Source organism: Anser anser (genome assembly GCF_964211835.1).
Source record: "Anser anser genome assembly, chromosome: 5".
In the NCBI taxonomy this organism is placed as follows: Eukaryota; Metazoa; Chordata; class Aves; order Anseriformes; family Anatidae; genus Anser; species Anser anser.
The window spans coordinates 5,433,108-5,453,982 of record NC_139725.1 but is presented as its reverse complement, the minus strand read 5'-3'; the positions used below and the strand labels follow the sequence as shown (position 1 = coordinate 5,453,982).

The 20,875-nt window shown below is 36.9% G+C and overlaps 1 protein-coding gene across 33 annotated transcripts in view; it reads left to right on the top strand.

Moving 5' to 3' along the window:
• Positions 1–20,875, top strand: part of SOX6 (SRY-box transcription factor 6) — a 482,345-nt gene that overhangs the window by 235,284 nt on the left and 226,186 nt on the right. The window lies entirely within an intron of this gene.

Here is a 20,875-nt window from a genome sequence, read left to right as displayed (position 1 = left end):
GAGTGTTCTGCAGGCATTCAAATATCTGTACTTGTACTCAGAACCTGGTATAATTCTGTGCACCTAGACCCACTCTCAAGTATATATGTAGGTAGGGAGTGACATGTAGATAATAGAAAATATTGATGTGTGACTCTGTCACCTTCTCTGTCTCCCACTTCGTTTGAAAGCATTTCCATGGGCCTGTTCTTTGACTGAAATATTTCATTTTGGTCTAACAGATGATTGTGTTGCCAATCATTTCCTATAAGTATGGACTATTGGTTTGCACTATCAGCTGATTGCTGTTAGATACCAAAACTGAAGATTTTTTCTTTCCTCATCCCAAGGGAATGCATGTAAATGTTTTTGCAAATATTATAATGCAGTTGGATTTTAATGAGTTTAACATTTAAATGTGTTGATACCTGGGCTGAGAGATGCAATTGAATTTTAAAGCGTTGTTACTGTCATTGCCTATTGGAAAACTGGATGTTCATTTTAAGTGTACATAAAGGATAGAATTGTGGTAAGAATACTACTAGAATTGTGCTACATAAGGGTAAGAATTGTGAAAGGAAAAAGGACACTCACCGTCTTCTTCTCTAAGTGTTATTTGCAAGTCTAGCTTCAGAAAACAAAAAAATCATATTAAAAAACTTCTTGACATGAAAGCTAACACTGAAACATAGCTGAGTATTCTAAATGGAGAAGAGTTATCTGCATGATAAATTTATAATATATAAATTCCTTTAAAAATTAGGACACAGAAAAGAGAAATCATACCAGGTCATTTTTGTTCCTATTTGGAGAACGTGGGTATGCGTTACTGGGATGTGTCCTGCTCTCTAGTAAAAAGTTTAAAGGCACTTCATGTTTCAGTTCACTTGCTGCTTTCCAGTAGCTTTACCCTTCCACTGACTCCAGGGAGATGCTGTCTTAGAACAGCTCGGGGGTTCATTCTCTTGTTTCCTGAACTCTCCCAAGTTTCCTAAACCCTTCACAAGTTTTCTTTTCTGTCCCTTCACAGACATATATGCTAAGAAGTATTTTAATGATTGTTCTGTTCATATGAGCTAAATTATTTCTCAGTGATCTTTGCCTATATTTGTTTTATGACTCTTGCCAATATAAGCTACTTTTATTTCATAGATCCTCTGGAGTTTGGGTTCTTTATTTATCCTTATATTTGAATGGAACAAATGTTACTGGTGTCAGTCGGGTGAATCTAATCAATGTATTAGAGGCAGAGAGGACCGTTCCCTCTCCCGGTTTGTTAGCTAGACTCGTAGTGAGTTTCTCATCACCTGAGGAACATTACTGACTTCAGTATGAAGCACTAGGTATGTTGGGCAGATGCCATCTCAACCATACATTGGTCTTACAAGGAGATTACTAAGAAAAGCTTGTTAGGAGATTGTTTCCTAGGCTAAATGCCAGTTTACATGGTCCATTTGCTTGTAAGCCAAGTGGTTCCTCTTTGTTTATTGGTTCTTACTTAATTCTATGGCAGGTTTGCTAGCCAGGAGTTGCTTGGGAGAGAAGTTAGTTGCTAAGTCTCCTTGGCAGTTCATAATAGGTTTTGTTTCTATTGAATTTAGTGTGAGTGTTGCAGTTCTTTGAGAACTGCAGTCCTCCAAGGGCATAGGTGGGATGGAGCTCCGAGGAGGCAGGTGAGAGGTGTGGTGTTGGGTTGGTTCTCCCAGGCTCCCTCTCAGCATCTTCTCAGGAAACCTCAGTACTGAGACAGGCGTCTCCCTACTGATTGTGGGTGGAATTCATCATATCAAAAGTAGATAACTGCAGTATAGATTGTCTCAATTAATTATCCAGATTGTTTTTATAGTGAGCAGAGAGAAGCAGAGTGAATAATTTTAGGATGTAATTCATCTTGTCCTAAAGTAGACGTTTAAAATATGTCAGATGAATTGTTCCCTAAAATGGCTGTTTCTCTCCATTAACTATAAAAGATGTGGATGCTGATGCCTGTAGTGTAGAGATCTGAAGTGAGATGAGATAAATCGTGCTCTCTGTGGCTTGAGGGGAAAAACAATTTTCTAATAAACGTTTACATTCTCAGCTTAGTTCTTTGGGCCTGGTATAATTTGGAACTGTGCCCATAATAACCCACTTGATTTTATATAGAAGGTTCATTTGTTTAAAAATACTCTTGAGCAACCCTTTTCAGGAAACAACAATTACTTACATAAAACGGTGTGGATTTTTATCTATACTTTGTATGCAGGAAAAAACAATAACAGTCTTCCCTGCTGCTCCCCTTTAGAAAAGACTACAAAATATACATAGTCCAGGTGCCAATTCTACCTGGGCATGGCCCTATTCATGGCACAGCTACATGAAGTAAGTACAGTGTGTTCTCCAGTGTGCAGGAGCAGGGCATTGCTGATGCAATGTTATCATCACAGGAGACACCATGTACCTCCGTCATCCTCTGAGGTACAGTGCTAGTTCTTAAACAATGGTTTCCACAAGTAAGTACATCCAATTTATTTAACCCTTTAAACAATTAGAAATAACTTTGTATGGGACTTAAAATTCTGTCAACATTTTATAAAAGTGGAAATAATCCATATTAAATAAAGCACACTTCCTTGGATACCTAGTTGGTTAATTTAATGAGCATTTTCATCATTTAGTGGTTATTATTTGCATTGTTTTATACTGTTTGTTTACTTAACCATTTTAACACCTTATTTAGTTGTGTTTTTGTTTGTTTGTATTTTCAAAGAGCATTTACTGGAGCATCTTACTCCAGACCTGTTACATGTCCAAAACCATTGTCAGCAATCTGTGTGCAAAGAGGACATCAGTCTGGCTAAGCATATGAAAATAAAATAGGTATTGCAAGAGTACTGAAGTCATTAAATGTTCTTTGTAATTGTCTCATGTTTTGTAAGTTAAGCTAATGCTACTTTTAGGGTATGCATGTTGGAGACAGACGTTTTATCTGATGGCTAAAGGGATTGGGAAAGTCAAGTTGTTGTTGGTTCTGTCTCTGATTATCTGAAATTTGGCAAATTGTTTCCTGTTCCTCAATTTAAGCATAATGTTTTGAGAACTTAAATGAAAATTTTCAAATAAGTGTAGTGTATTATTACTTTTCAACTCAAATGTTCAGATTCCTCTTAGGGAAAAGGATAAACACTCTTCTATTGAGGAGTCCATAGAGATGGGCTGAAATCTGCTATGTCAAATTCAGATCTTTCTGCAAAGCTGTGCAGACAAATCATTGCTTTTAGTGGAGATGAAGTTGAGAAAATGCTGTATGACGAGTCAGAGCTCTCAGATCAGTCACCAGGTTGCTTCAGATTCTTTAAAGAACGTTTTTCCTTGAAAAGTATTAATTCTCAAAGTAGTAGTGATGCTGTTTCAAGGACATCTCTTAGTCTTTGCTGTGAAAGGGAAAACCTAGGGATAAGGGAAAAAGCAGTTTAAAGGAAGGATGTGGTGGTACATCATAAAGAGAAGACTGTTGAAAGAAGGGAAGGCTTGCATCTCAGTAACATTTCAAACCTTGTGAACAACTTGAGGCCCTGAAATCCCCATTAATTCACTGCCCCATTCCCAGAATTCAGGTTTTCCAACACAAGGCTTGAGGACTGCTTCTGACCCACCATGGTTAGCTGAGGAAGGGCTCAAATCCTGCTGATTCTTAGAGCGTGTTGCTCCAGGATTTATCTATGTGTGGAGGGATTTAAGGGCTGAAAGTCTGATGGCTTTGCTCCCCTGGTGGGAAGGCTTCATTAGGGTGAGTCCTAAATAGTGGCTGAAACCTTTCAAAGGGACACTGGTTGTTAAGCCTCTCTGGAAAAACTGGCAATGGATATTACAGTGAGAGCTGGTCCAAACTGCTTTCATCCATTTCCCTTTGCCTCATTCCTATATACTGTGCTACTCAATGCCATTGCAGAGCATTTCTTTTTCTGTTTGAATCAGGTATTTCCATTGCATAGAAAAACTGTCTGCTTCTGCTCTCATAGGTACTCTGTTTTTAATTCAGCTGCTAGAAATTATTCCCAGTAGTATTTTTTTTTCTGGTTTTAATCTATACATTCATGCTGTTGTAGCTTCATATTAATGTTCTTGCATTGTCTGTCATTTGAAAAGAGTGAACGTTATTACTGTGGTAGTAAACAAACAAAAGAATAGTGACATCAAAATTACAACTGTTTAAACTGTCCTTGAATAGGAATCATTTGAGTCATGCTTAAAACTTAAGAGGCTGAACCTACAAGTCTCTGTTCTTATCCATGATTAACTACTGACAATTCAGGTATCTGGTGAGCTGAATAAGGACTATCTCTTTATGTGAAGTACATGTCTAAAGATCAGGAATAATTACATTCCATATTAGCCTTCATGGCCTCCCTGACCTGGTTAATTAATTTTTTGCTAGGATAATAATAGTAGAAATAGATTTAAAGATATGCTTCATCATTAAGTATGTAACTGACCTCCAATTTTAAGAGCTGAACCTTTCATTTATTGCCTTTTGGAGACAGGTTAAAGCTCCTTGTGGTGAGCTTGCTGAAAATGCACAAGCTGGAATCTAGTTATTGTCAGTTCAGTTACGCTCTCTGAGGTTGTCTCTCTTTGTAAACTGCATTTAGCACTGACAAGCAAAAAGCAATTGCAATGCTACTGTTCTGGCACTAGGGAATATTATCCCCCACTTTTTTGTTGTTGTTGTTGCATTTTTCTTTTCTTTTTTTGTTATTGATCATGAAACTGATCCCCTTCCAGCAAGCTCTGAACAGGACCAAATAAAGTCGTTGAAAGCAATTTGATACTTCTATTGGCAGGCTACGCAGATCAGATACTCCCTTGAAAGAGAACGAGAGTTATAAACAAAGCTTAGAAGTCTAGGAATAGCCCCCAGCTTCAGCAAACCCTTAAAATATTTTGTAATTGTATCTTCAATCATGAATTAGCCAGGAAAAACAGACCTTTTTTGCCTTTATATTTCACTGCTGTATGCTGTTTTTAATTGCCCACAGGCATACTGTTGTGATCTTCTTTGGAAGTTTAAAACCAGGATAAAAACGCAAATCTAATTATTTCTTTTATCTAATCTAATTAACTTTTAAAAGTAATGATAGATGCACTGTAGCCTGCATCAAACATTTTAATAATGATGTTTCTGGATTAAAGAATAGGTAAAACTACTGTAATTTATAAGCAATCAAGATTATGGCAGTTGAAAATGTAAATTATTGTGTTGGCTTAATAAACTATAGCTGTAGCTTGTTAATTTACAGTAGAAAGGATACATGTCCCTTAAATTCCAGGTTGCTTATGAATTGGTTCCCAACTATCCTTGGTATCTTTATTTATTTATTTGTTGTTAGCAGTTCAGTATTTAAAAAAAAAAAATATCTATGTCTAGGTGTCATCCACAGTGCAGTTGTCCACATGGAATAGACAAGTGGTGATAGATGCCTGTAACTTGCAGCTGGCTCCTAAAGCACTGATTCAGATCTGTAGGACTCTACTGTAGGTGCAACATTGCAGCTTCTGTCTGGCTTGTAACTTGCTTAGCAAAAATGGAAAGTGGTCCATGGAAGAAAGACACAGATGGTAAACATCAAAGTCAAATGTTTCACATTTTATTTATTATTACATGGTGGCTTATTAATGAGTTCTGAAGTCCTTGTTTGATAACTACCCAAGCAAAAGCTCTGTTACAGGCCAGCTTTTTCCACCGAAAGCCATTCTCATGGCTGGCTAGCTTGGAATTTCTTTCAGCAAGGTGGCAGGAGAAGCAATGTTGGATTCTTACCCTCTTCCAGCAGCCCATGCTTTGATAAATACTGTAGCTATGCTCCCTTTCCTTTATTCAGCCCCTTCTATACTAAAATTGCTTTGGCATGACGGTGTGGTCATGGCCTAAGGATAATGCATTGTGCTGAAGCTTCGCCCTATCTCCTAAGAGTCTGGTCTTGCACCTTGGAATTTGTAAGGCTCCTGCTAGCTGCTCTGCCTTGGAGGCCCTCAGCGCCTGGAAAAAACATTTCTTCTGGCAAAGAAGAAAGTAGCTGGATTCCACTCTTAACACAATCCTTAAAACTGTATGCAGTCTTGAGGTGGGAGGGATTTTATCTTTTTATTATTATTATTTTATTTTATTTTACTGTGATTTTCTAAGAGTTAAAATAGCTGTCTTACAGTTTTCTAATTCACTGTTTTTTTTTCTTTTAAATAGCTTTATTTCGCCTACCCAAGTCTAAACAAATTGTATTTAATGCAAAAATTAAGCCTTGTGTATCTCTTTCATATGACTTCTCTAATTATAGAGCAGTAAATGGTAGAATAGCATATGTTAGCAACATGAGCAGCAGTCTATGAAATGAGCTACAAGTTAATAAAATGATCTTGTGGTGGTGTTGGCCAAATGTTAGCACACATGTTTCGGAAAGTGATATTTCAACAGACTTGAAGAATAGGACTTTGGCACACGGGTGCCGAACATGATCTGATGTATGGAAATTAGTTAAACCAAAGTAAATGTCATTGTTCCTCAGGCTCATGTCGGTGCAGAAAATGATAGTAGCTGCCCTCCCACTTTCCTTCTCCCACGTCTGTTTTAAAATTGGAAATGAAGGCAAAGGCACCCATATTCCCAGTTCAAGTACAGCTGCTTCTTTCCTTCTGGGCACGTTGCATTGCAGTCTTGCCAGTGACTTAAGGGCTTGTTCTCAGCCATGCCTGCTGCCAAAGCCAGGCTACAATCTCGTTGATTCTACTGAGCCCAAACATACGTTGTGCCGCCTTTGCTTACAGAAGGGCCTCAGATTTGAGCTGTGTTAATGTAGAGGCAGATTATAACCAGCACCTGAGAAACTTAGGATCAAGAGGATCAAGCAAATACTTACTGCCCACCTATACTGTTGCTCAGGGGTCACTCTCAGCTGGTGGGCTGCCCATTCCAACCAAGCAAAATGCTCTGGCAGCCTCAGGGCTCGCCGATCTATACACCCTGGTTTAGCTCCCAAAGATCCTGGCCGAGGTCATGCACTGCTGAACCATCTGGTGCTGTTCCTCTGGTAGCACAAGTCAGCATCACCCTCACTGTCAGTCAGCATAATGCAACATCTACAATATTTGGAATAAAGCAGTTATAATGCAGTACTAGCTCCAATACAGAAAACCAGTTTCCTTCCTAAATGGCATGTACGCAGACTAAAATGGGTAACTGAGAACAGAAACTGAGCAAACTGGCAGCCTACCAGTGGGGCTGACCCTGTGAAGTCTTATTTGCCTGAGTAATACTTGCCTAGCCAGTATTTGATGACTTGTATGTAAGTGTTACTCATATAAGAAGGCTTCACAGAGTTGGGCACGTCGTATGAAGAAGGGCTTAGACTATTAGCATTGTGGTTGGGATATCAAAGACATAAATGATACTAATGAGGCAGGGATTTTTAGGGGGTGTAATTTGTTTTACTAGAGAAACATGTAGTTGGAAAAAACAGGCAACCTCCTGGGCACGCCAGTTCTTTTTCAGGTCTTTCATCAGTGTTACATCAAAACATGTGCCAGGAATGACACAGAAACTGCCAAAGATATGGGCCTTTCATTTCTAATTAGTTATTTTTTTGGTGATGATTTTTGTGATTGACAACCATTTGATGGCCAAGAGGAAAAACAATCAGGATTTGGATGACTTTTTTTTTTTTCTCCATAACTTATACATTCATCAGGAGATGGTGAATAAAGAAAATAGTTAATAAATGTTAGTATTAAAATGACTTGATTTATGGAGATATTCAGGTATACAGGCAAGACTGGAATGTGATGATATCAGAGGTCAAAATTTCTGTCTGCCGAAGCAGGTATTTGGAGTAAAATGATGAAGTACAGCCCCACATAAAAAGGCCAAAAGCATTTAGAAAATAAATTGTAAAATACTTTTTGAAATCTCACAGTAAAACCTTAAATTTACCAGATGGGCTAAACCCTGACCTAAAGGATCAAAATGTTTTCCAGTTGTTATACTTAACAGTGTATGAAAACTGTTACAAGACATGATGAATTTGTTGTTCAGTCTTTGAAGTAATTGTGGGAATGCTCAAGAATGCAAGTGTGTTATTGAATCAGTTTGAACATAAAAACTTATTTAAAATATATTTAATGTCATGACAGCAAGGAAGAAGTGAGTGCATTGCTTCCTGAATGCTTTCAGGAATTATGAATTCACATTAAGAAAGTAGTAGTATGTGCAAACAAATGAACAAACTAGGTGTCATTTAACACTTAGTATACATTTGATGGCAAATATGTAAAACAAAGTGAATGAAAATTTCTAATATTCCTCTTGGCTCTTATGCAACTAGTTAATCCAGATACTGGCAAAAATGTCAAAGCATAGTTCTCAAGGTAAGGTGAACCGCCTTGGCCTGGAATTTTCTATCTAATTTCAAGTCACTGTTAAAGCAAGGAAAAGCTGATTTAAGAGTGCAACTTACACCATATTTTCTTTTGTTTTTCTTATTGTTTTTTTGTCCTCTTTCATTAGAGCCTCTCTTCCTCCCACCCTCCCCCCCCAAAAAATATTAATTAGATAATGTAGTTACGTTGTATGTGAGATTTTTACTTGTTTAAAAGAAGCTGGTCTTTTACATAAATCTTTTATACATCTTCAGCAAGTTGGGCACTTGCACAGCTTGGGTAAATTATGTCTATATTGAGAAACTAAGAAGTTACACAGTGTGCATTCCATACTTGAGGGATGGGAAATAAAAATTGATATACTGTGCGACACATGATATAACACAGTGAAATATCTTTCAAATTCCAGAGGGATGCACTGACATCACCACACTTAATTCACATGCAGTAACTCCCACAAAATGTTATTAATTTTAAATTGGAGTTTGTAATCATTCAATAAAAAGAAAATAAATGATGTAAACAGTATACAATGGTGCATTATGAGATGTTGAATTCATCTTATTCACCAACCCAAAATGCCAGTATATTAAGAAAACATTAATGTTGTAGCACCAAATAATAAAAGCAAAGAAATTCACAGTTGATGGCGGTGAAATCCATCTTGAGACATCACCACCCCACAGTATGGCAGGGGACTTATGAGTTAGGAAACTTTATTTGAAAGTAAAGTATTGCTCTTTTATTCTGTGAAGCAGAGATTAGAAAGGTGGAGCAACATATAGTTAGTTTACAGTCTAGATCAGGAAGATAAATAAGTAGTGTGGAGGCAAGCCTTAAGTGGGCAGTTGCTACAGGCAACAAACAAAGCTGATAGTGCAACGTATACCTAATAGCCTAAGCGCAGAATGGGATTCCTTCTTTGAAAAAGCAATTTATATATTAAAGAATAAAACTTTTCTTTGGGGAGGGAGTCTGACAGTTGTTTTTTGCTGTGGCAAGAAGTGATTGGTATGGAAGAACTCTACTATCACTGGTCTAGCTTTGCCTTTTCCATCTCATTGAATTTTATTGGTTGTATATTTTCAGGATACTCATCTTCTCTATAACTGCGTATCTGAGTATCTCATAAGCTCAAGTGTATTATCCTCACAACACTCTTTTGAGGCAGAATAAAAAGCCTATAGATATTTGGGGTATCTAATTTTAAATATCTAATTTGGATGACTGAATTAGGACTTTAGACTCCATATATAAAGCAGTCCAGGTGCTTTGAATTACCTTCTGTTGATTAGACAGGGAGGGTAGGTTCCTAATTTAGGCACCTAAGTTAAATCTCCTGAGTGACTTGATCCTGGTCTCATAAGAAATTTGACAGACCTGAAATCTGTGTTTTCAGAATGCATATGGTGGTTCTCTTAACATCTTATCATTCTTTCTATCATGATTTTCTGTCAGATGAGCACTTTCATTTATTCTAATGGAGCTTTTCGCCAGAGCATATTTACTTCAGCCAGCCAGAGAAATATTTGCTCATTCCTTTTACCCACTTTAATGCCTCAATAAATAAATAAATAAATAAAATTTCAGCTAGCTTGACGCTCCTGTGGTCATGATGGTGTAGCTGTTGTCATACATGAAGAGGCAAGTGCAGAAGAAGCCTGTCATTTCCCAAATCCATGTATTTTCTTTACGGATATAGAAAAACTTCTGCAGCTATGAAGCATCTTTTGAACAGGAGTTTATTGCGGAGAGAAAATCATTTTTTGTTCAGAGAATGCCTGAATTTCTCAGTGGTCCCTCCTACATTTTGCAGGGCGTTCAAAAGGCTTACTTGAAATGGCTGTTAAATAATGTTTTTTATTTAATCAAAATGACTGCTTCTAAATGGAGATCTTGCATGCCACTTTTTAGGCCAGAATATATTTTTACAGCCAAGTTATAAACCTCTGAAAAAGGGGGCTTATAATGGAAAGGTTGACACAACATTAATTTTAGTGTTGTAAACGCAATGGTATAATTTTGGAAAAAAGCCTTTATAGCTGTGCTAAGATATTAATTGCAGGAAATTACAGCATATCCTATTAAAGTATTATGTCAGTGGCATACATAGCATATAACACCTTTGCATATTCTCCCTTGTTTTCACGGCAAAGTTTTGCATTTTGATCTGTAAAGAGTAGGTGGATAAAATGGCTCAGAGTTTCTGATTATTATTGCTCAAGGGGAAAAACCAGCCTGGATAATGCTTCCTTATGGCCTATTCTAGAAACAGGTCTTCTGTTAACCAGGTAAATTCATTATGGGTAATAAGGAATTAACCAAATTCTGCTGAAGTGAAAGTCTTACATTTATTTTGTGACTTTTGGACCAAGGATTTGAATTTGGAACTGATATTTACTCTAACAAATTAGCTTTAGTCAGAATCTTTCCAGAATTACAACAGTTTTTGCGACAAACTCATTTTTACTGATAAGGGCTTACTTTTAATTGCTTACAAAATCATTCCCGGCTGTTACAACTGTGTGGCAGACACGGCTTCTTATCTTTCTGATTTCTGTTCATTCAATTATTCAATAATGCATTTTATGTATATAATGTGGAGGAGGAGCTGTAGATCTCTATCAAGTTGAACGAAGTGCATCGCATTGTGCATATAATTTTTCTTTTTTCAAGGCAATAGGTTATTTACTGCATTTCTGCCACTGTTAGGATTGCAGGGGCATAGTATAATAGTACCTTGTTACAGGAACTGTTCTTATACAATAATTATTTGTTAATATCTTGGTTTTAATATGTGCTGAATTGTAGCTTTTGGGTACAGCCTAAGGTTGGATGTTGGCTTTACTGCAGTTGTTATTTTAAACTAGATTGAACTGCTATTAAAATAGTTCCTTCTGTCAGATCTTTCAGAACATGGGCAGTATCTTTTGTTTGTAAAACACCTCCTGTTGAGGTCTTGATCTCATCAGGAACTTTCAGTGTTCCATTGACACAAATTTGCAGTGAAAGAATATCAATAATAACAATATGCATTTATTTTTATTTCAAATAAAAAATATTTTTATTTATTTATTATCAAGACCTGGAGTGTTGGTACTTTATCTCTTTTCCCCTCTGAAGACAGTGGAGCTTGCACAATACTTTTGCTCAAAAAAAAAAAAAAATCAGTAATGTTGTATGGTAGATGAATATCTAACAAGATGGGAGCAAAGACCTTCTCTAAAACCCCACTAATATGCAAGTTCATTGGTCTGTTAATGTTTCCCATTAATTGCAAGACTTTAACATATAACCATTGAATATATCTGGTTTTACTTATCAAATCCAGAACTGCTTTTTCTCTGCCTGCTGAGCAGGGAAAACTCCATGCTGTACCAGTTTCTTTTTACTTGGGGCTCCCAGTATCATCAGGATTAAAACTGTCAGAACAGTCAACCCTCTTTATTTTGTGGTTTTAAATACAAAGCAGAATATTGTTGCCTGAGAAATGGCACGCTTTCAACGTGTTAGTTAAAAATTGCCGAGTGGACAAAACAAAAAGGATCCCTGTTAATAGCAGGCATTGAAATATTGCTTTCACCATTTTGGGGAAAGAGGATACAAATCTGCACTTTAATTTATTTTTATTCTACACCACTAACTTGTCTTCATTGGCTTAATCCCACACTCAAGTATAAGGAAAAACTCATGCTCAAGTTAGTGAGAGTTTTGCTTCATTGAATGCAATGCAGGGTGCCATTTCCTCAGCTGGTGTTGTTCATTTTCTCTCCACTTATGTCAGTCTAATACTGGAAGTACAGAATTAGGCCTGCTTTTTAAAAACAAAAAGAGCTCACGTGGAAATGACAGCATTTCATTTTTCTTTTTTTTTTTATTCACTGTAAAATATTCCTCTGCTGTGTGTGTACATTTATATTTGGGGATAATTGTGCCTATCTGCTCTAGAACACTCAGAGGTAGCTGATATGTTGTATATGAATATTTTTGTCTTACAGGTCATTTATTTTGGTTATCAGTTTGTGCTATTAATATTTTTTAATCATCAGAGTCCTTTTTATTTATTTATTTATTTTAAAATCTTGAACAGTATGGTATAGATGAATATTTGTGATAATACTTTTGTAAAAAACAAAACCAAAGTGATTTCCACATTAAATTACTTTTCTGTTTGGTTTGCTTTAGTTGAGAAAATACTCTCTTACTAGGCAAGGCTACACATCTGTCATTTTATTTGCCCTGTTGTTTTACTATCAGTTGAAATATGCATGCGTTTCATATGTAACTTTAGGAGGAGCAGAATATACTAGTAATTTATACAATAGACACTGATGATTATTGACCATTAAAGAGTAATAAAACATTTCCTCTGTGAAATAATGTAGCATCAAATGTCTTTATTTCTGACAGTAAATGTTTCAGGTTTACTACATAGACATTAATGTTATTAAAATCTGGCTACACTCTAGCAAACATAGGTCACCCCTTATAAAGTGAATGGCATTGCAAGCAAAAGAAAAAAATACTTTGAAGAAAGTCTCAAGCTCATGTGTATATTAACCAGAGCAGATGAAATGATTTATTGGGTTTTATACACAATCTGTAAAGGGTAAGCATTGCTAACAGAATGAGTGGCAGCCTCAGGGAGCTGAGTAGCCCCCAGGGACCAGCCTTTGTTCCTCTGGACTTGACAGGCATGTGTCCCTGTTAAATGAGGGCTTAATTTCTCTCATATGTGCACAATTTCCAAGCTCAACAAAGGCAGCCAGGACTGGAGCTATTTAAAAGAGCCAGCTCAGGAGGAAGCATTCCTGGAGAAAGGGGATGCTAAGGGGCTAATTACTCACTATAGTTCAGTAACTGTGTTTTTTTTTTTTTTTTTTCCTAAGCTAGGTTTATTAACACAGAACTGCTACTTTCATTTTACATAAACATAGATTGAAATTACAAGGGTGTTATTTCTCTTTGTGAAATAGCCATTTTAAAGGTCTTGCTGACCAAAAATAACACAGGAAGTGTGTTCATTTTATTTTAAGATTGCAATGAAAGTCATCACCTTTAAATCTTAGAGAAAGATTTCTTTTAAAAGTGCAGAGAAATTAATTCTCCAGTGTCTTCATCTTCTTTCTCAATCTCTCCCTGTTCCACATATAGTTGTAGGAGTTGTCCTCAGTGCTTACTGCATTCAAGTAAATAAGTTAATTAAAATTGTCTGGATAAATGGTTCAGCATATGTAAAGCTTATTAATATTTACTTAATTACATGTCTAGTGTGGTATGCCTTTTACAAGCCTCTCTCTACATATTTAAATTTGTGTTTAGACCCTGCAGACCTTTATGGTGCCTTTGAAATATTCTAATGACACTACTCCATACAAGAAGTTGAATTTTTTCCCTGCTTTTCTAGTGCTGGGCTTGGGTCACCCTTCTGTTACTTGCAGCTGGCATGTTCTGTGGAGAACAGGGCAGTAGTTTGACAGGGATGCTGGGGGGAAAAAAAAAAAGGCATTGAAAATACAGTTATTTTCTCTGGCCGGTGTTGCCAAGCTCCACTGTTACTTTGACAGAAAGACATGCAGCTCCAGTGCAACAGGTTTGAAACATTGTGGTCCCCATTAGCAAACCACTTTGTCATGAAATACTACATGTTTTCATGCTTATTTCCTATTCTGAAACAAACAGGAAACTTTCTTGTGAAATAGGCAGCACATTTGATTCTTCTCTGTCAGAACGTTCTGATCCTCTTAAAATCAAAATCCAGACACGGGTGGAAGAAAATGTTCTGACACAGCTCTGTGGGGCCTGCTCCCTGAGGGGGCTGACCGGGCCTACAAAATGGTGGCAGAGAAGGCTTTTGAGGCCTCAAAGCTCATAGCTGTGCTCAGGCCATGGTGCATGTACATTTGTGCAAACAGACAAAAGTTGCAATTATAGTGTGACCTCAGTAGAAAAAAACTTACTGAATCAAGAAGAGCCTTTCAATATGAAAGCGATAAAATTTAGAAAAAAAAAAAAGAAACCGGAACTTCTAATAGAGTCCTGCTTCCAACTGAGGTAAACTAAGGAATGCTTTGTTTTTCCTTGAACTATTTCTTTGCCACATAATTAGTTTTGATAACCTTATTTTATTTTTTTACATCAAGTGGGACACTTTTGAAACCAAACATATTTCCAATATAATGATTAGAATCATCAGAATTGATTTGGAAATTTCAGGCAAACCTCATAGTCTCTCCAATCTACACTGAAAAAAAAAAAAGGTAACTCAGTAAATACAGTAAATATTAGGGAAATAACTTTTTTTTTTCTGTTAATTTCAGTTTTTCTAACCCATTGCATAATCTGGTCATCATAAATAGGTATTCTGATAGAACTTGTAGATCAAATTGTCAGGTTTTATACTCTGAACTTCCCCTGTAAATGGAGAAAGATTGTGAATGTACAAACTGCAGGTTGCAGAATGCTAAGAATGAAGCTAATTATAAACTTTTAAATGTTTTAGATCATCCCTGAGTAGACAGTGCTCTAGCAGTATGAAGAATTAGAGGTTTCAGAGAGATTATTTGAAACAAAAAATATCCATTATTTCTTTCTGAGAAGAATGAGATGTATGATGGATTACTGGAAAGGGATGTAGGATTTGTTTTGGTTTTTCTACTCTTTCCTTTCAAGGCTTTGTTCTCTCATGCTGAAGAAAGGGATGATAGTAATAAGGAGGAGTACAAAGCTTCATTAGGGTTTTTTAAGATTTTTTTAAAATTCATTACTTAGTCAATAAACTTATGTTTCTTTTCACTAAATAAATGATTTGTGATTGAATACAAGTCACAAACCTGACTCAGATCTTACTTACCGCTGTGCAAGTCAGGAATACCTCCACAAAATAGAAACAGTACATCTGCCTTCATCCTGGTAATAGATTTACAGCCATCAAGTCTCAGAATCACCCATTTATTTCCTTTCTCCCTAGAGATGACAAAGTATATAACACTTGATGAACTGCAGCTTCCAGGAACATTCAGATGTTGATGCTACAAAGACCTATATTGCAGGTTGAAATCTTGCGCGGATTAAAATTCTACTTTGGATAAAGTAAAGGAGCTACATGTATGCAGGAGCATTTGGTGCTGTTATAAAACTGAAGGGAAATGGTTTAACTTGGATTCCATGCAGATTCTGACTAAGCCTTTCTCTAAAGATTTGTTTCCATTCTCTGGAGGAGGAGGAAGGGTTCCTTACCAAGAGACTTTTCTTCCATCTGATTAAGAGAAAACACCTCCTAATCAGAAAGGAAGGTCCCACACAGATTACCTTCTTGTCATGCTTTGATAGGACCCAGATTTCACTGAGGCTTTTGTGAAGAGCTGTAGAGAGTACTAAAGCCACGGCTCCACAATATTTAACTTAGTTCTGGTGTGTGTGTGTTTAACAGCAGCCAAACAAAACAAACACACACAAAAACGACAATAGAAAAAAAAAGATTAACTCATGCTCACTGTTTCCATTTAAAAATTATTTTTATCCCTTTGTTGCAATGTTATCTGGTTACCAGTATGAAATGTTAATCATGTAAAGGTAGTGTATCAGCATCTACTTAAGAAAGAAGGAATAATCGACACTTGCATAACATTCTTGCTACCTGACTGTTCTGACTCAGTGCTACGCTTCTCACTTCTTTTTAGATGTTGTTCTGTATTTACAGTTGTCTTTATCTTGTGGGACATTTATTACTATATTGCAGCTTGCCTTCATCAAGTGGTAGTAATGAATGCAAATTTCAGAGTCAACTTGCCTATTTTTTCCAGTGTTTTTCATAGCATTTAGTTTAAAAATCAAAAACAAATAAAACTACACACATTCTTTTACTCTTATTTCCTAAGAAAAGGACTTTTATGTAACTATGCTGCCAGTCTGCCTATTAGAGTTCAACCTGAATAGGTTTTGGACACATTAAGTAAAAATAACCACATTTGAGATGCAGGAAGAAGCCTAAAAGGTATTGCATTCATTTAGGTCACATAAAAAATAGCGGCCCTGATAAACCCTTTTAGGTTGTCCTGGAAGTAAAGGCTTGGGTCTAAGCTTTCTCCATATTAGAACTTGAAGAACGTACTTGAGAAAGAGATGTTAAAATGCTCTAAATTCAGGAAAAGTTTTGATCAGAGTTTATACTTTAATAGACATCAGAAGAGCAAAACTTTGAGTTTGCATTTCATGCAAAACCATAGGAAACAAACATTCATAAATCATGTTGCTTACAAAACTACTTATTCTGGATATACAAACACTTCCATTAGAAACAGAGCCTTGGGTACTGACCAAAATACTGTTGTCTTTCCTTCTTGTGGAGGGTCTATACATGTCAGAGAAAACAAAGGAAAAAAATTAATTTCTGGTGAAATATATTCTACATGTTGTCTGAAGATCTACCAGCTAGAATTTAGTCTGAAGTTTCAGATATTTGTTTTGAATATACTGCACAATTTGAAGGAACATTTTATGAGAGATTTTACTCTAAAGAAATGGCCAGTCTGTCACTTACCGTAGTTCTCAGGTTCTTCCTTTTGTTATGTTTGCTCTGTCAAGGCTTAGTTAAAATGTTTTCCATTTCATCCACAAGAAGTTTTGTGAAACTCATGCTTTCTAAATTTCTGGTGGCAATATTATGTTTTTTTGTTGTTGTTGTTTTGTTTTTTGACAGTAGTAACACCTAAATTAAATTTGGGGAACCCACTGAAACAGTTAAGGTTTAGATATATGGAGAGTTTATTTTTTTTTGAAATAAGTTTCACCTCATTTATTCCTTTTTATATTACTGTGGGAGCAAGACCTAACCAGCAACAGAAGTGCTTTTATTTCATTAGGGTATCACTAAAATAAGAGGATTTGAGAGAGATCTGTAGGCACTGCATTTAATGCATGAATTTAAAATTATTTTTCAGTAATTCACAGCTAGAAACAATTAGCCTGAAAAAATACGAAAATATTTCTGTCTGTCTTAGGAAGGGAGGTATAGCCTGTGTCTGAACAAAGTCTGGCACTGTCAAGTACTTCACTGTTAATTTTTATTCTGGTCCATAATTTTCTCCTGACAGTTTGTACTTTTTTCGCCGTATTCATTGATAGTTTTATGGTCAGCCCTGTTTCTAATGTAAAAGGCTTCCCTGTTGTACAACCACATCAGTTCAGTTCCTCATAATGACTCACCTGCATTCAATGATCTTGCTGCTAGTGAAGCTGGGTAAACTTCTAGCTAGAAGTATTAGAGGAGAAAAGTGCAGTGTAGTTGAGGAATGATAGGGGGATCTATATGTTCTATTCTTTGTGATGATTAAAAGGACACAGTGTCATAAAAGGATCTTACAAACTATTTTGTATTCCTTAGAGGAAGCCACTTGCTTCTTTTCTTGAACCACTAGTTCTAGGTTCTCTCTTGTTGATGGAATTTATATGCTTCACTATTTTGGGATGTATATTCCGTCTGTGTCCTGACTTCAGGAAAAAGTGCCTAAGTGTGTGCCCCGTGGCCTGGTGGTGGTGTTATTCCCCTGAGGGAAATGCACTGGTGAGCACCATGGCCTCCATGCTACTTGGCTTCTCTTGGAAGGAAAACCCAGATGTAAGAGGAGTGAAGCAGGGCCTGGTCTCCTGATACAGGATCCTGACTAAGTTTGGATGCACTGTCAGTCCAGGACTGTGTAAGAAATGTGTGAGCATAGGCACAGTCTTACAGAGTTACAACAGGGCGTTTTAAGCCTTATGTTTAAACAAGGCTTGACTTAAAATAGTGTATTACTGTTTCATCCAGCACTCACTCGTTTATCATGTCTTGCATTTGCCATGGCTCCTGGACTGATACTTCACAGATCAGAGCCATCTTTCAATATGACAACGAGTCTACAATTGCTGAATTTTCCATTAATCTCAGCAGAAAGTGAAGATATCAGTAACTATACAATTCAGCTAAATTTTGGTGATGAATTTTTTTAAAAGAAGCAATCATCTTCTCAAGCTCTTTATGCTTGAAGGTGAACATTAGTGCTGCTACTGCAGAGAGAATAAAGTTTTAAAAAAATAATAATAAAGTTTTATGGTCCCATGCATCTTACATAACTAGATGTGAGAGTGGAATCCAGTCCTTCTGGCCCAAAATAGGAGAGATGTGCCATAACCTCGCCCTGTGAGCTCTCTATGCGTACCTGTGACATAGCAGTAAGCTACTCCTCTGCAGTGGGAAAGATGAGCACAAAGGTCTATTGGAGGAGCTTTGGTTATGCTTACAGTGTGGTAGAACACCACAGGGAAATATCAGAGAAGTTGTCTAACATGGGATACTTGACAGAATGGGATAGTGCGGAAAGATATAAGGGATATTTGGGATATAAGGGATTTGTGAGTCAGCAGCAGTTGCAAGCACAAAGTGGAGAGAGGCTAAAGAGGAGAAGGCACAGAAGCAAAAAGCATCCTTTGGGACTAATACCAACCATGTCAGTACCGACAACAGATTGGAGTAACTAGGTAAGCCTAATGACTGCAGTTTGTTAGTGGCTAAAATCCTTTGGACAAGCTTATAATGAATATTGCAGTCACCTGGGCAGGCATGCCCACAGGTGAGAATGCATAGCTGAGAACTGTTGCAGATTTGTGGAGGAGAAATACAACAGATCAGCAATGCCCAAAGGAGAAATTCCCACTTCTTTCTGCCAGTCTCTGTGTCCTCTCTAGCCATGCAGGAACCTCTGCCAGCTTAGTGAGTAAAACAGGCTCGCAGGGGAGGGGGCACTGGAGCTGGTGAGGGAGTGAGTGCCTGGGAGCAGGGAGGGAGGAGAAAGGAGAGGGATGGAAGAGGGAACACTGGGGCAGAAGGACCTCCTGTTTTAACCAGTTAGCTGTTGCATTGTCCAAACTGCCATGTAAAGAGGAGTTTAAGATTATAGGAACTCTAATCTTTTTTTCTTGTGAAATTTCTTGTTTCAAATGTTGTTCATAGCACTATGGTCAGTATTGTGAAGAGGCCTTCCAGTACATAGCAACAACAGCAACAAGATTCACCTTTTAGAGCTGTCAGTTTTGCAATTTGAATAGGAAAGGAAGATAGCCAATGTATATTGCTAGACTGATTTTCTCTAGAAATGAGCTTTATGCTACTCTGTTGTGTGCGTGAAGGTGAATATGCCACTAACTTTTCAACCTGTTGATTTCAGCTGATTTTTTACAGAAGGATAGGTGTTTTGAAGAACACTAAGTTCCTGCAGTCTTTGTGAAAGCAGGAAAATAGACTGAAGTGACAGAGGTGTTTTTTGTTTTTTTTTTTTTTTTGACAGGTAGAGTTTCTTACCTCTTCAGAAAAAGTTGCTCACTAACAGTTGATTCCAAAATGGGCAGAGCCCTTACGTATAACCCAGCCACAGGAAAAGCTTCAGTTGGAGCTTTCAGCTCAGTAGACAATGAAAGTAAAAAAATAGAAGTCACAAATCTGTTGTGGACCAGGCTGTATTTGCCCTTGATCTTGCAAAACCTGGTGTGTCACTTATTATTTTAACAGTTTGTATTCCAGAAGCAAACAAGGAGTGAAGCAGAGGTGTTCACTGTCATTGGTTGATCTAAGAACTGTGACCTGATATCAGCTCCAAAGAAAAAGCTGCTTTTTGGGATAAATTTTGCTGTGGAAAACAATTCAGGACTGAAAGACAAGGGATATCTCTGTCAAATTATGATCTCAGTATGCTTCCTGTACTGAAAGTCATGAACTGAAAATGTCTGATCTTTTGGTTTCCATTCAGTACTTCAAAGAGGGATTATTGGAGTTTTAGAGAAGTATTTAAAATGCATATGCGAATGCACAGGGGTATAAGTGAAAATATGGAGTAGCAGTAGAAAAAAGTTTTAACACCCTTGAGTTTGGGATAGCTTCTTTAACTGAAAAATCACAAGTGGATTATACACAGATCATACCATCAAAGATGCTGGATTTGTTTTGGCAAAAAAAAAAAATAAAATGCAGAAATATTAAGCAGAGTGGTGGGAAAAAATGAAAAAATGAAGAAAGTTCTGAATAATAAAAAATATAGTATTTATATAGGTCATTCCTTTACATTGACAGAATTTTTTTACTGGGAAGTAGTTTTAGTCTTAGACGGTTATAAGAACGTGAGCTGCTTCTGGCTAATTATATAAGTAATAGGAGGTCAATTTTAAGTAAATGTGTGAGAAATTTGCATGTATGATAGGCAGGTCAAAGGTGGGAAGTCCTCTTATATGCATGACAAATCTGCACTGGCATTCACTGAGAAATCATCTTTCCTCTGACTTTTGGTTTGTTTTGCCCTTTCTCCTTTGTTTTCTTCTTTCCACTCCTCTCATTTTTTTACTTGCTGAGAAAGGCTGCTTCTGTACGCGCAACAATAGCAGGTTAATATTCATAGCCGTGGCTGTGGATAAAGATGGTTATTGCACAGATTGTTTAATCAATCCATTGTTTTAAATT